Source organism: Onychomys torridus, chromosome 7 (assembly GCF_903995425.1).
Source record: "Onychomys torridus chromosome 7, mOncTor1.1, whole genome shotgun sequence".
NCBI lineage: Eukaryota > Metazoa > Chordata > Mammalia > Rodentia > Cricetidae > Onychomys > Onychomys torridus.
The window spans coordinates 65,485,135-65,500,764 of record NC_050449.1 but is presented as its reverse complement, the minus strand read 5'-3'; the positions used below and the strand labels follow the sequence as shown (position 1 = coordinate 65,500,764).

Below are 15,630 nucleotides of genomic sequence, written 5' to 3'. Positions count from 1 at the left end.
TTAAGGACTTTTTCTTTTCTCTCCCAAGCCTGTGTATATTTTTAAACACATTGTAATCTATTTAGAGGTTTTTTCCATCTGAATTTGTTTTATTGTGTATCTTTAATCCTTTTCTGACCAGAAGTGTTTTGTTTCTTTGTTTTTTTGTTTTGTTTTGTTTTGGGGTTTTTTTGTGTAGCTTTGGAGCCTGTTCTGGAACTCACTCAGAGATCCGCCTGCTTCTGCCTCCCGAGTGCTGGGATTAAAGGCATGCACCACCACCGCCTGGCCTGACCGGAAGTTTTTAAACTGCTAAGCTGCGTGGCTGGGACTGAAGTGGCAGCCCTGGCTGCTGGCTCCAACCCATTCGGCTTTTCAACATGGCTCAGGTACCAATGAGTCATGTTTACCTCCCCAATCTAGGAAGCAGTATTGTAGCTGGAAGTTTCTCTGGTCCCACCTGGACCCACAGTCCCATTTTTCTCCGGGTCCTGTATTTCTCCAGTCCTACCAGCCTCTCCCACCCAAGTCCTGCAGCCACTTGGTCCCAAGTAAACACACAACTGTATGACCTATGGCTTAGGCTTCTTACTAGCTAGCTCTTATAACTTAACTCAACCCATAAGTATTAAATCTATGTGTCACTACATGTCCTGGGACTTTACCTATGTCCCATTGCATGTTACTTCTTGGACAGCAGTCTGCTGTCTCCTCTAACTCTCCTTTCTCCTTTCACTGTCTCTCTTGGACTTTCCCACCTGGCTCCATCCTGCCCTGCCATAGGCCAATGCAGCTTTATTTATCAACTAGTCAGAGCAACACATATTTGCAGCATACAGAAAGGCAACCTACAGCAAGTATTAAGTAGCATGCCTATGTTTTTAAGCCCATGGCTGTGGTCCCAAGCCCACAGGCAGTAGCTGAGAGAAGCCTCTTTGTATCATGGCCTGTGAGAGACCATGGGAATCCACCATGGTACCACTGAAACTAACCACAGCCAAGGGACAAGACTCTGTACCACGGTCTATAATAAGACCTGAAATAGGAAGCTGTTCTTGGCTTCATTTTAGAACCTTTTTTTAAGCTCTCAGATTTTATGGGGAAATTTTTGCCAAATGTCTGGGCACCAATTGTAGGCTGAAGTTTCTCGATCCCACCTGATCGCACCCAGGCAGTAGCCATTTTTATAAAATAATCACTCAGGTTTAATATTAATTACAAACTGTATGGTCTGTGGCTCAGGCTTATTGGTAACTAGCTCTTGCATCTTAAATCAACCCATTTCTATTCATCTATACTTTGCCATGTGACCGTGGTTACAAGTCTGCTGGCATCTTGTTCCTTAGGCAGCTGGATGGCATCTGCCCTGACTCCACCTTCTTCTCCCTGTATCTTTGCTTCAATTTCCCACCTGGTTATATCCTGTCTTGCCATAGGCCAAAACAGCTTTTTTATAAACCAATAGTAGCAACACATATTCACAGTATACAGAAAGACCATCCCACAGCAGTCTTTTAAAAAGGAAAAGGAAGGGGGAGGAAAGAAACTTAGAAGGAAAACTTGCTGAATCACAATCTGCTGCCTAGATTTACTCTGATTGTTATTATTTTCTCAGGAGTGTATTTTTTCATTATTTGTTTGTTTGATTGAACATCATTGTAGTTCCTATAATTTCTTAGTTAAGCTCTCAAAATGTATTTTGCCACCATTTAGAAAAGTTTGTTTTCTAAGAGGCCCTATTTCCCTCACTGAGCCTCCATCTTCCAACATGAATCATAACAGTGTAAACTACTTTTTCCTGCTTTGAAGCAGTACAGTTCTGTGACCTTAAGATTGGTAATTATAGTTGGGCATGGTGGCTCATACCTTTTAGCCCAGCATTCAGGAAGCTGAGGTAGGAAGATTGTTGTCCGTTGAGAGTAGCCTGTATTACATAGTGAGTACCAGGTCAGCCAGAGGTATATGTGGAAAGATACACTCTTAAACAACAACAAAAGAATTAGTAATCCTATTTAGAAATTGTTATTTTCTTTTTCTAGTGTTTGGGGTTCAAACCTAGGGCTCCATTCTAATGTGTATTAGGCAAGCGCATTGCCTCCTAGTAACATTTCAGCGTACATTTTTTTTTAATTAGTGTGAATTGTTAGTTAATATTAAATCTGAAAATGTATGGACATCTCAAGATAGTTGGAGAGATTCTGAAGTGCCCTAAGCCACACAGGCTCCTGGACCCATACATAATGCTGGAGTATTGCTCTGAAATATCTATGACCAAGAACTACGAAGAGACAATATTAAGTCTCAAACACATCTAAACTAGATAGGAGAGGTGACAAACAGTGGGAGAACATAGAAATTGCTATCTTGAGAAAGTTAAATACAAAACGGTTAGCTCTCTGATCTAGTGAGAATCACCATTGGGGTTAGAACTATAAAGAACCACTTTCAGTTTACCTCTGAAAGTAGCCAGAGAACGGCAGCACCTGGCTTTCTCCCAAAGGCCTCTCCATGGGGTCAGCAGGAAGCCAAGGAACAGTGTCACAGACATTGCCTGAGACCTAAGACTACATCTTTACAAACCAGTGTCAGCTTCAGTGTGACCTCACAGATGAGTGCTGTGGTTCTTGAATGTGGATTGAACAGGGTATTTGCTTATTAGTTCCTTGGGCGTATCGCAGCTGGATGTGCAGAAGAGATCCTTTGTTTTTCTCTGTTTGTTTTTTGAGTTTTTTGTTTGTTCTGTTTTGTTTTTCAATACAGACTTTCTTTGTGTAATAGTTCTGGCTGTTGTAGAACTCACTTCGTAGACTAGGCTGGCCTTGAACTCACTCCACCTGCTTCTGCCTCTTGAGTGCTTGGAATTAAAAGCTTGCACCACCATGCCTGGCTCAACTTCTTCTGTAAAGAGGTTGTATAATAAATATGGAGATAAAAGGACAGATGGTTCCTACTGAAACTACTAGACACTGCTGTGTTAATATCATTGAAAGTAGCTACAAGTGATACCTAAATGAAAAGACACAACTGGTTCCAGTAAAGCTTGATAAGAGAGTTGCTGGTAGATGAGACTTGACTCACTAGCCTTAAGCAGTCACCTGCAGAGGGCTCTAAGAATGCAGGTGTAACCCCCTTGTCCTCAAGGCCCTGGATAGAGAGTGGTTTTTATTGGACTATCAGATGCTCTTCAAGATTGTTTGCCATATTCAAAACTGTTCCCACTAGTACAGTGAAGTGAAGCAATGTTTCAGTGTTGTGTTTTCTAGTATTTAAGTGTTCCATGATCCTGCTGATAATTGTAGATGGGTGTGTACTCAAGTCGTCATCTTTGTCCTAGCCCAACTTTGTGCTAGAACTGTTTGCTGTGATCTGTTTCCTGTGTAAGTATGACAATGGAACATGTACTCATTTAGGTGCCATTGAATATGAAGGCTTTACTGAAAACTAAGATAGTTGTTCATGCCTTGAAAATTCTTTTTCTCAATGTTAATCTTTATGAATGTAGGTGAATTTTTTATGGTTCTTACATAGTTCCCTTTTTTACTTTGAAGAAAGCTTCGATTAGTAAGTAAAAGTTCAAGTTTTGACTTGTACTTGAGATCTTTTTTATTGTTTGAAGTCAAAAGCAGCTGTTTTCTCCCAGCATCATTAAAGATATTTAAGATTTTCAAAAACCAAGGCTAGGGGTACCCAATCTTCAAGAAGGACAGCAGTTTGAAAATTAGCAACTCTTTGCTATTAGGTCCCAGTGAGTCCCTCTGTTAAAGCCATGGAGAGTATCCTGAGTACTTACAGTAAGTAAAGGACTCTCTTAGGCATTCGGGATTTAAATACAACCAAAACATGGGCCTGTCTTCAAGATCATGGCAAGAGTTCATCTTCTGCCTGTGAAGAGAAGTAACTTTTAATATTTTTCTGTTGAGTAATTTCCCTGCAGTCTTAGAGTGTACTACCCAGGAAAGTAGTTCACTCAAGTGGAGTAGAAACCATGCCTGTATAGCTGTTACCTTCCTTATCTAAAGGAACCCTTGTTGACTTCTGTTGTTCAAACAGTGAACAATATGCCAACTTTCTTCATAAAAGTAAAGAACTCTGGTTCCTATTTGTCTTCTGAAATATGCTGTTAAATTATACACAAAATAAAGAGTATTTTTTACAACAGAAAAGGTAATTCCACCACCAGTGTCAACTCTGTATTGATTCAGAATTGACATCATTAGAAATGTAAGGACTAGCTGAGTGGTGGTGCCACACAACTTTAATTCCAGCCTGGATCTCTGTGAGTTCCAGGGCAGCTAGGATTGTTATATATACAGAGAAACCCTGTCTCGGAAAAGAAAGAAAGAAAGAGAGAGGGGGGGGGGAAGAAAGGAAGGAAGGAAGAAGAGAAAAAAAGAAATGTAAGGACTAACTGGGCAGTGGTGGCACACACCTCTAATTCCAGCACTCAGGAGGCAGAGGCAGGCAGATCTCAGTGAATTTAAAACCAGCCTGGTCTACAGAGTGAGTTCCAGGACAGTCAGGGCTACATAGAGAAACCTTGTCTGGAAAAAAGAAGAAGAAATGTAAGGACTTTTCATAAAACAACATTGGTGTAGAAACCAGAGCATAAGGGACAGATTTTTTTTTTTCCTAAAGAAGAGAAAAAAGTTCACAGTTTCACTGAATACAAGTGTAACATCTGGTCCTTCAATACGGTATTTCTCATACTAAAACACCCTCACGAATTGAACCATCTGTCAACTCCTGTGTTACTGTCATCTTTGTTCAAGCCCCCTTTCTCTTTCAGACTACTGCAACATCTCCTCAACTCGTCTTGCAGTTTTCCTTCCTCCACTTCAAATCCTAAAGTAGCTTTCCATATCAGTATCAAGCCAGAGTCCTTCCCCTGGCTTAGCAGACCCTCATGACCCATCTCTTCCCTCTCAGATCTTTTGCCGCCTTCCTCCCTCAGTCCAGCCTCTTGTGTATCTATATATTGCTGTTCTTTCTGCTAGACCCCACTCCTTTGTACCTGCATGGCTAGTTTTCTCTCGGATCAGTGGGGATCTGTCATGGTCATCCTACAGAAAATGGCAGCACAGCACCCAGCCACTCCTTCCTTCCCCGCTGCCATTTTCTTTGTAGCTTATCCAATTTATTCCTTTTTTTTTTTTTTTTTTTTAAGATTTATTTATTTATTATGTATACAGTGTTCTGCCTGTGGGCCAGAAGAGGGCACCAGATCTCATTACAGATGGTTGTGAGCCACCATGTGGTTGCTGGGAATTGAACTCAGGACCTCTGGAAGAGCAGTCAGTGCTCTTAACCTCTGAGCCATCTCTCCAGCCCCCCCAATTTATTCTTTTTGGTTGTTCGAGACAGGGTTTCTCTGTGTAGCTTTGGAGCCTGTCCTGGACTAGCTCTGTAGACCAGGCTGGCCTCAAACTCACAGAGATCCACCTGCCTCTGCCTCCCGAGTGCTGGGATTAAAGGCGTACTCCACCACCACCTGGCTCCAATTTATTTTTTACCCTGGTCATTTTATAAAGCAGGGATGTGGTTTATGCTGGGGGGTGGGGTGGGTTTCTGTCCCCAGTTGCTAATGGATAATAAATAAATTAATAAATCCATGTGATTAGCAATATAGCTGTAGGTATCTTTGCCTACTGTACCTTGCTTAATTGACATGAAGATGGACTGAACTACAAAAGATCTGAATTATCTTCAGAGAAAGAAAACTAGCAATATTTTAGCCTTTACTTTATAGAACATTAACTATGCTTAAACGTTGTAAATACTTGAAGATGGGAGTGGGAAGAGCTCCAGGTTTTTATTAGAAAAGTAAACATCTTTTTTTGAGCTGAGGACCAAACCCAGGGCCTTGTGCTTGCTAGGCAAGCGCTCTACCACTGAGCTAAATCCCCAACCCAAAAAGTAAACTTCTTTTGGTTGACAAAGTTCATCAATGTTATTTCCATTCTTGTGAGCATAGACTCTCAGTTTAGATACATGAGAACTAGAAGACATGCATTTCATTTCCATCGTGGAGTCCTAATGTTAGAAGTGGATGTTTTGAAGCCATATGATCTTCATCCAAGTTTAACAGTAGAAACACAGATTGAATTTTTCAAGGTTTGGGAAGCAGATAGCCTCAAGGTCACACTGTAAAGTTAGTATGGTGGTGTTGCCTGGTCTTTATCCTCAGGCTGTCTGCTCATGGCAGCTATTTTTGTTTATAATCTATTTCATAGTCCCTTTTACTGCTCTACTAAATTTTCCAGCAGAACATGCAAACCTGCATGTTACAGGCCCTGTACTTTTGTTGAAGGATGGTGTAGGAGCCATAGCTCACTCATTTGACAGACTCTCTTGTCAGCTCAGTTACTCACTACCCTTTCCATAGAGAATTCTATAGTTATTTTAAGGGTTTGAGAACAAATCTTTCATTTTGCAGAGGGGTCAAATTAATCTAAGTGTCTGTTCTATGTATGATGCACATTGTTAAGATGTCAGAATTGTTACTGAGTGAGTCATGCTGAAGTTGGGGAAGAGTTTTGACTCAGGGTACCCTGCCAGCCTGGTTTCTTGTTGCCATTGTTCTAGTTACTTCAGAGCTTCAGAAGATAGATGGTTACTTTAGATGAGCGTATTACCAGGCAATAGCCACATACCCTCCACCTGCCAGCACATGTTAGAGTTCAGAGCTTTTCGATGCTTATCTTCCAGCTCAGGAGTTGTAATGTGGTTTTTAGGATTCTTTCCTGGATCTAACTTTCATTTTATGTAAAGCTTTAGGCTTTTTAGTAGATGTAATTGTGAATATATGATCTAATGTTGCTGTAGACACTGGACATCAATTGTAACAACTCTGGGCTTCAGGAAGAGTGTATGACAAGATCTAAAATAGTTCACAATACCTAGTAGTTATGGAGCTTACTAGAATGAAATAAAGTGCACTAACAATAATAAAAATAGTCCCATATCTCCCATACATGAACAGCTTACTTCAGCATAGCAGCGCTTCACTGCTTCTAATTTCTTTCCTTTTGACAGTTGAATCAACAAGTATAAGATATGTCAGGCTTCGCTGGGTGGTGGTGGCGCATGCCTTTAATCCCAATACTCAGGAGGCAGAGGCAGGCGGAGCTCTTGTGAGTTCAAGTTCAGCCTGGGCTACTGAGTGAGTTCCAGGAAAGGCTCTACAGCTGCCCAGAGAAACCCTGCCTCAAAAAAAAGAGAAAGAGAGAGAGATGTCAGGCTTCATGAACATGACGATGATCTTCTCTGTGTCTTCCTGTTGTGTTGTATGGGCTGCTGCAGTGAGCCCTGCATATCTCTTCTAATCAGAAGTCTGAGTGGCAATTATATAGCTTCAGTTTTGTTTTAAACTACTCGGTGTAACTAAATAAAAAAGAACTTAAACCAAAAATCTTTCAAAGTCAGAGTTCAGGGCTTGGGGGTGCAGTAGATAATAAAACGTGCAAATAGTAGGTTGGTTGGGTTGTTTTTGAGACAGAGTTTCACTATGTAGCCCAAGCTGGCCTAAAGTCACGGTAATCTTCCTGCCTCTTGAGTGCTGGTATTACAGATAAGAGTTTATTAACGGCTTTATTAGTAATGAAATTGTTAGAAAATCTTCAGCATAATTTGATGGATGCCTGTATTTGGAAGAAATAATTGAATAGAGTGAATTGAAATCTCATTTTCTGAAAAGGCAGAGCTAAAACTTGAGCCCTGGCTCCTCATCCAGTGCTCTTTTGCATCACATTAGTTCTCTGTGACATAAGCAACCTGTCTGGATCTCTGGCAGGGAGAATGTAATGTTATTGTGCATGCATATCTGATAGAGAGTCTAGACCAAATATAGACCATGTAGGTGCTTGGAATCAAAATCTAAAAGAGTAGCAAGTATTCTTAACTACTGAGCCATCTCTGCAACCCCTTTGATTTTTTTTCCCCATGTTGAAAAGGCAGCATTGACATGCTCTTCATTTCCCTTCCTCTCTTTATTACAGCTTTCTCAGATATGTATTTAAAATGAAGTATTTGCCAGGCGGTGGTGGTGCACACCTTTAATCCCAGCACTTGGGAGGCAGAGCCAGGAAGATCTCTGTGAGTTCGAGGCCAGCCTGGTCTACAGAGTGAGATCCAGGACAGGCACCAAAACTACACAGAGAAACCCTGTCTTGAAAAACCAAAAAAAGGGGGTTGGGGATTTAGCTCAGTGGTAGAGCGCTTGCCTAGCAAGTGTAAGGCCCTGGGTTCGATCCTCAGCTCCACCAAAAAAAAAAAAAAGAAAGAAAGAAAAAAAAAGAAAAGAAAAGAAAAACCAAAAAAAAGAAGAAGAAGTAGTATTATCTGGCTTTTGTTAAGAATTTAGAACTAAGAAATGGCTCTTAAGATAAGACATAAGTTTAGGATCTTCATTATTTCTTTTGGTAAGCTACCCTTGCTTTATTCCTTGAGTGTTAGAAGTGTACAGCAGGTGTTTTGAAGTCTTAATGTCAATTGTGCAGGGATAAGAAGTCTTTAAAATCACTGCCACTAGCAAGAATTTTTATTGAAACAAAATAGACTGTGAACCAGAAATAACTTAATGTAAAGAAGTTGGATTGCATGTTCATGGATGGTTCTAGGCAAAGAGATGTGGAAATGGCAGTATCTTGATGTGCTCCACTTCTGTTAAACTTTTGCCCACCCAGAAGAAAAAGAATATGCCTAGAAAACAAATCAGAAACTGTGTGGCATAGTTAAAGAAAAAACTCTGTCTAAAGCCTTGTCTACACTCACCTTTATAGATGGTTTAATAAAAAGTTGTGGGTTCTTTTGCTTACAGTTTTTCTTAGATTCCTTAACAAGTTCAAAGTTCTAGTGTATTTGGGAAAGTTAAGACCTGTGGGTCCTTGTCATTTTGTTGTTTGCTTTTATGTGTGTGCACTTGCACCAGTAGGCAATCCTATGATGATAGAGCCATCTGCAGGAAAACTATCAAGTTGCAACATACTTAATAACTCTTATTACCAGATTGTTTTCAGTGGTAAATGAGAAGTGACAAACCACAGTTGATATGGTGAAGGAAATGGACAGGCAAGAGATGCAGGAATGGTTAGTACTGGGGGAAGCCAGCACCTCCCCCTACTCCCCCTTTCATGTTTAAAGAAAACTGCTTTGTCATGGGAGTATGTGATCAAAAAGCATACCCTTTGCTTTGGAGCTTACAGATTCCAGTAGTGGCAGGTCTGCCCCATTGGAGGAGCTGTGGAATTAGTGACCTGACAGTTCTGTTGGTGTCTTGACAGAGGGTACTATTTGTTTACCTGCTTGCTTCTCCAGGAGATTGGGCTGCTTTTAACACATCCCCAGTATAGTGTTGGGATGGATGGATGGATGGATGGATTTATTTTGGTTTTTCGGGACAGGGTTTCTCTGTCCGGTAACTTACTTTGTTGACCAGGTTGGCCTCGAACTCACAGAGATCCACCTGCCTCTGCCTCCATGAGTGCTGTAATTAAAGGCCACCAAGCCTGGCTAGCTTTGGAATTTTCAAAAGAGGAATTAAATGCATATTCTTTCTTTTTTTAATAAATATTTTTATCTTATAATCAATTTAATTTTACATATCAGCCACAGATTCCCCTGTCCTCCCTCCTCCTACTCCCTAGCTTTCCCCCAATCCATCCCCCATTCCCACTTCCTCCAAGGCAAGGACTCCCTTGGGGATTCAGCCCAGCCTGGTAGATTCAATTGAGGCAGGTCAGTCTCTTCCTCCCTGCACCAAGGCTGAGCAAAGTGTCTCAGCATAGGCCCTAGGTTCCAAAAAGCCAGCTCATGCACCAAGGACAGGTCCCGGTTCCACTGCCTGAGGGCCTCCTAAACAGTTTAAGCTCATCAACTGTTTCACTTATCCAGAGGGCCAGGTCCAGTTCTTTGGGAGTTCCTCAGCTATTGGTTCCCAGTTCATGTGTTTCCGCTACTTTGGCTATTTGTCCCTGTGCTTTTTCCAGTATCTCTGGCTCATATAATCCCTCCTCTCTCTCACTGGTTGGACTCCTGGAGCTCCACCTAGGGTTTGGCCATAGATCTCTGTATCTGCTTCCACCACTCACTGGATGAGAGTTCTGTCATGACAGTTAGGGTGTTCAGCCATCTGATCACCAGAGTAGGTCAGTTTCAGGCACTCTCTGGACCATTGCCAGTAGTCTATAGTGGAGGTATCTTCGTGGATTTCTGGGGACCTCTCTAGCACCCTACTTCTTCCTATTCCCATGGGTCTTCATTTATCATGGTGTTTCTTTCCTTGTTCTCCCACTCTGTTCCTGATTCAGCTGGGACCTCCCGCTCCCCCAAGCTCACTTTTCCCTGACTCTTGCCCTCCATTACCCCCCTCACCCCCAGTTTGCTCATGTGGATCTCATCCATTTCTCTGTCGCTGGGTGATTCCTGTGTCTTTCTTAGGGTCCTCTTTACTAGGTAGCCTCCCTGGAGTTATAAGTTGCAGTCTGTTACTCTTTGCTTTACATCTAGTATCCACTTATGAATGAGTACATACCATGTTTGTTTTTCTGAGTCTGGGTTACCTCACTCAGGATGATATTTTCTAGTTCCATCCATTTGCCTGCAAACCTCATGATGTCATTGTTTTTCTCTGCTGAGTAGTACTCCATTGTGTATATGTACCACATTTTATTTATCCATTCTTCATTTGAAGGGCATCTAGGTTGTTTCTAGGTTCTGGCTGTTACAAATAATGCTGCTATGTACATAGTTAAGCATGTGTCCTTGTGGTATGATTGAGCATTCCTTGGGTATATGCCCAAGAGTGGTATAGCTTGCTCTTGAGGGAAGTTGATCCCCATTTTTCTAAGACAGTGCCATATTGATTTCCAAAGTGGCTGTACAAGCTTGCATTCCCACCAGCAGTGGAAGAGAGTTCCCCTTGCTCCACATCCTCTCCAGCATAAGCTGTCTTCTGTGTTTTTGATCTTAGCCATTCTGATGGGTGTAAGATGGTATCTCAGAGTCGTTTTGATTTGCATTTCCCTAATGACTAAGGATGTTGAGCAATTCCTTAAATGTCTTTCAGCCATTTGAGCTTCTTCTGTTGAGAATTCTCTGTTTAGCTCTATAGCCCATTTTTTAATTGGACTGTTGGGTATTTTGATGTCTAATTTCTTGAGGTCTTTATATATTCTGGATATCAGCCCTCTGTCAGGTGTGGGGTTGGTGAAGACCTTTTCCTATTCTGTAGGCTGTCGCTTTGTCTTGTTGACCATGTCCTTTGCCCTACAAAAGCTTCTCAGTTTCAAGAGGTCCGATTTATTAATTGTTTCTCTCAGTGTCTGTGCTACTGGTGTTATATTTAGAAAGTGATCTCCATTCAAGAGTACTTCCTACTTTCTCTTCTATCAGGTTTAGAATACCAGGATTTTTGTTGAGGTCTTTGATCCACTTGGACTTAATAAACGCATATTCTTGCCCCTACCCGGAAAAATGCAGGTCATGTAGTTGGTTTCTATTAGCTATACAGATGGATATTTTCTACTTTGTTAATCATGAAATATTCCTAGACCTCAAATTAGATTGTGAGATATTTGTAAAGAAGCGATTAAAAAAAAAAACTTGCTATCCCATAATAAATTAATTTCATCATGTATCTTTGCTCTGTGCTGAGTAATATTTTTAAGAGGGAGTAACTTTTGGTTTGGTTTTGCTGATGATAACAGAGGTCAAACCAGGACTATGGGCAGACTGAGCACACACTCTACTACTGAGCCACATCTCCAGCATCCAAATGATACTGGTCAAAAAATCAGGTCATTTTAGAGAGTGGTTGCAAGATTACTGATTTCAGGTCAGTAGCTGTAATCTTTAATTTGGAGCAGACATCAGAGGCAGTGTTAAGGGATCAATGATTTCACTAGAGGTTTTTTGTTGTTGTTGTTGTTTTTGTTTTTTGAGTCAGGGTTTCTCTGTGTAGCTTTGCGCCTTTCCCGGAACTCGCTTTGGAGACCAGGCTGGCCTTGAACTCACAGAAATCCGCCTGCCTCTGCTTCCCAAGTGCTGGGATTAAAAGCGTGTGCCACCACCACCCGGCCTTCACTAGAGTTTTATATTCTTGTTTTCTTTGTTGTAAACATTTTAGAATATGAAGGTATTGGGGCTGGGAGACAGCTTCTTTAACACTCAGAAATTACTGGGGGTTTTTTGTTTATTTTTTAACTAAAGTGGCACATATTACAAAAATTGGTTAGATATAAAATCTGGGATTTGGGTGTCTTATTTAGTGCCTGACTTATCAATATTGCCCCCAGATCTGCAAATTTAGGAGACGAGGTCTCATAAACCGTTTTTCCCAGGCTAAATTGGGGAGGGGAAGCTTTGGGGAAAGTCTTTTGTTTGAATTTGCATTTGAAGGTTCAGTTCCTGCCTTGTTTTGAGATGTGTCAGGCTGGCCTCAAGCAGCACTCCTATGACTGAGCACTGGGATGATTGTTGGTGTATTCCACCACATTAGGGGGTTCAGGGTTTGTTTGTTTGTTTTTTTTTTTAAGATTTATTTATTTATTATGTACACAGAAGAGGGCACCAGATCTCATTACAGATGGTTGTGAGCCACTATGTCGATGCTGGGAATTGAACTCAGGACCTCTGGAAGAGCAATCGGTGCTCTTAACCTCTGAGCCATCTCTCCAACCCCAAGGGGTTTCAGTTTTTAACCCTCATGCCTCTCCTCACCCTGACCTCCCTTGCATTCAATAATTTGTTATTTACTAAGTTTTTTCCTTCAAGGATTGTCGACTTAGTTTTATGTGAACTTTCTAAGTTTGGCTTCATTGCTCTTAAAGTCTGCCTTCTAAGAACTACCTTTCTTAGAAATAATGTCAGCTTTTCATGAGGAATTATTTGTCATGTTTAGATTTATTTTTCTAGCCAGGCTGTCTAGGTTTTTTGGAATAAGAGAATGTGGCTTGCTTAGAAGAATGTTCAGTAAGATTAACTGTTAACTTTCTTTGATTAATTCAATATATGTGATTCTATTCAATTTTCTTTGGCAAACTGTATAGAATTTTATGTCACTTGAAACATTATTGTTTAAGGATAGTTTAATAAGCATGTATTAAAACAAGATATGACCCTTGCTTTGATCCCAATATCAAGAATAAAGATGAACAAATAAAAGACTAGAAAATGCAAAATAGATAATTCCAGTTAGTTTTGCCTGTCTTTCCGAGGGAGATCTATTTTCAGTCAACAGAAGATGAAAAATAACAGAGCCTGGAATTTGAAAGTTTCCACAGAAGTCCTTAGCCTACTTGACTTCATTGAAACTATTTTTTCAAGACTATTCTAAAAAGAGGTAAAGCATTTACTTACCTAGTTTAGGCCTCTGCCTCATGATTATTGTAATAGCAATTAAAAAAAATTTGGAAAATTGATGAAAAACTATAAACCTTAAGCCAGGAATCTTGGTTTGCTAGTCAGAGCTGTGTGGCTCCATGTCAGTTTCTTCAGGGTCTCTGGCATCTCGTTCATCACATTGCCTGCATGCTCAGTGTTCCCACCTTATGATAACGCTTGTGTTATTTTAGGTGGTTAGACTAAATGACGTGACTATTACGTCCGATGATGACCTAAGTGCTTCTGCAGCATTGTAGTCAGGATGAAGGATGTCTGCCTGATGGGGCAGAGCTCCTGTGCAGGCAGGCTTGCCTGAAATCAGGTTTGAAAAGTCACCCTTCTCCAGCTGACTGAGTCAGGAGATTAACCCTTGACATGTTCCTTTAAAAGGGGTGCGGGGGGGGGGGGGGGGAGCAAAGATTCAATAACTGCTTTGACTAAGGATCAGCTAGAAGTGAGTTGCCCAGGGAGAGGAGCTGCAGCTGTTTCATAGATTGGAGATTTTTGTTGGTGGGTGTTGTTGTTATTTTGTTTTTTCCTAGAAGAGGAAAAACATTGTCATAGAAGATAATTAATAATTATGATAAAGAAAATGACTATCCATATTAGCCAGTTGCAATTTTCCTTGAGTAAGGTACACTTATGGAAGATGGTACTTCAGAATAGCAAACTTAAAAGCCTGTGCTGTAGCTAGAATTTGGGGAAAAAAATTACATAAATGCTCATTGATTTTTCTCAATGATTTTATGGTTTTCAGGAAAAATTATTAACAATATTATACAGACTTGTCCAGATGTGCAGATGTGATTTGTTGAGTTCCTGAACCTCCTCTCAATTTAAGTAATAGTGCATATATTGTGGCTGGTGCACTGTGGGAGAGGAGGTCTGGGATGGGTGAAAGGCTTTATATTGTTTTAAAAAGTATTTATATGAGTGTTTTGCCTGCATGTATATCTGCACATGTGTGTCTGGTGCCCCAGGAGAACAAAAGGTGTTGGATCCCCTGGGCCTGGAGCTACAGATTGTTGTCAGCAACCACATGGGTGCTGGGAATGGAAACTAGTCCTCTGAAGAGCAGCCAGAGCTCTTAGCTACTGAGCATCTCTCCAGCCCCTCCCTCTACATTTCACTGAAGAGTAAATCTCAACCAGTTGTTGATTCTGTACCCCCACCCCAAGTTTGTTTGTTTTTACTTTGAATTTTTGTTGTTGATCTGATTGTTTCCCTCAGATCATTATATTATTGTCTCTAAAATAAAAACTGGGGAGGAAATTCTAAATGTTTCATTGTGTTGTAATAAACCACAGTTGCATAGAGGATTACTTTATACTGCTTGTTTTATCAGCTAGCAAGCACTTTCCCTGTTGAGTTTAACCCCTGCAGGCTTCTCCTTTCCTGCCCATTGTAAAAGTTATCCAGGTAGAAAGGACATTCTGAATGTTGTCAATGCCTTGATGCTTCCCTCTTCTAGTTCCCTGTGTTTGCTGTTGCAAGGTGAGATTTTTTATAATTCATAGAAAAGAAATTTTATCTTAGGTGATTGGGTTTTTTTTTTTCTTTTTTCAGTTATTCTGTCAAAAGAGAACAACTTGTCTATGAAAGACTAAAATTTACTTAAAAGATTTTAAGACATGGCATTGTTAATTGTAAATCAAAGCTTTTCATGCAGTTCTCCAAGGGCTGAAGCAGGCCTTTGTGGTCTCTCGGGAGGGAGGAAGTTGCCTGTGCTCTGCAGACTGGCATTTAATAGCTGCTGTGCAGGGATGTTCTTTTGCAGCTGCTGCTAGGCCTTTTCTCCATGTGGGGAGAGTGGGGAGCTGCATTGTCGGCCTATGCTGTCAGCTTTTGAGGCCCATGTCAGGCAGCCTTGTTGTCTGGTGCTGTCTTACCCCTCTGACTCAATCAGTACGCTTTCTAAGAACGCTGTCTGTTGGGGGCTTCGTCGTTTGATTGGTTTGGTTTTTGCTTTTTGTCTCTTACAGACTATTCATAGAATATTTCAGTGGTTTTTCTGTCTCATGAAAAGTGTCTTCTTAAAAAGTGATGTGTCCCTTTGCACAGTTGATTGTTATCTTTGAAGCACAGAGGGAAGGAATAGTCCAAAGAAGGTTTGTTGGGGGAAATGAGAAAAATTAAGGTTGTTATGCCATTTTTCTGGGTTAGAATCTACACAAAATGGTAAAGTGTAACACTTTTTAAATGGTAAAAGTGTCTATTTTAGAAACAAAATTTCAAATCATTTGACTTCATAGTCTAGAAAAATCTGAGACATTC

At 40.8% G+C, this 15,630-nt stretch overlaps 1 protein-coding gene across 8 annotated transcripts in view; it reads left to right on the top strand.

Moving 5' to 3' along the window:
• The window catches only part of Tcf12 (transcription factor 12), a 275,275-nt gene that overhangs the window by 204,573 nt on the left and 55,072 nt on the right, over positions 1-15,630 (top strand). The window lies entirely within an intron of this gene.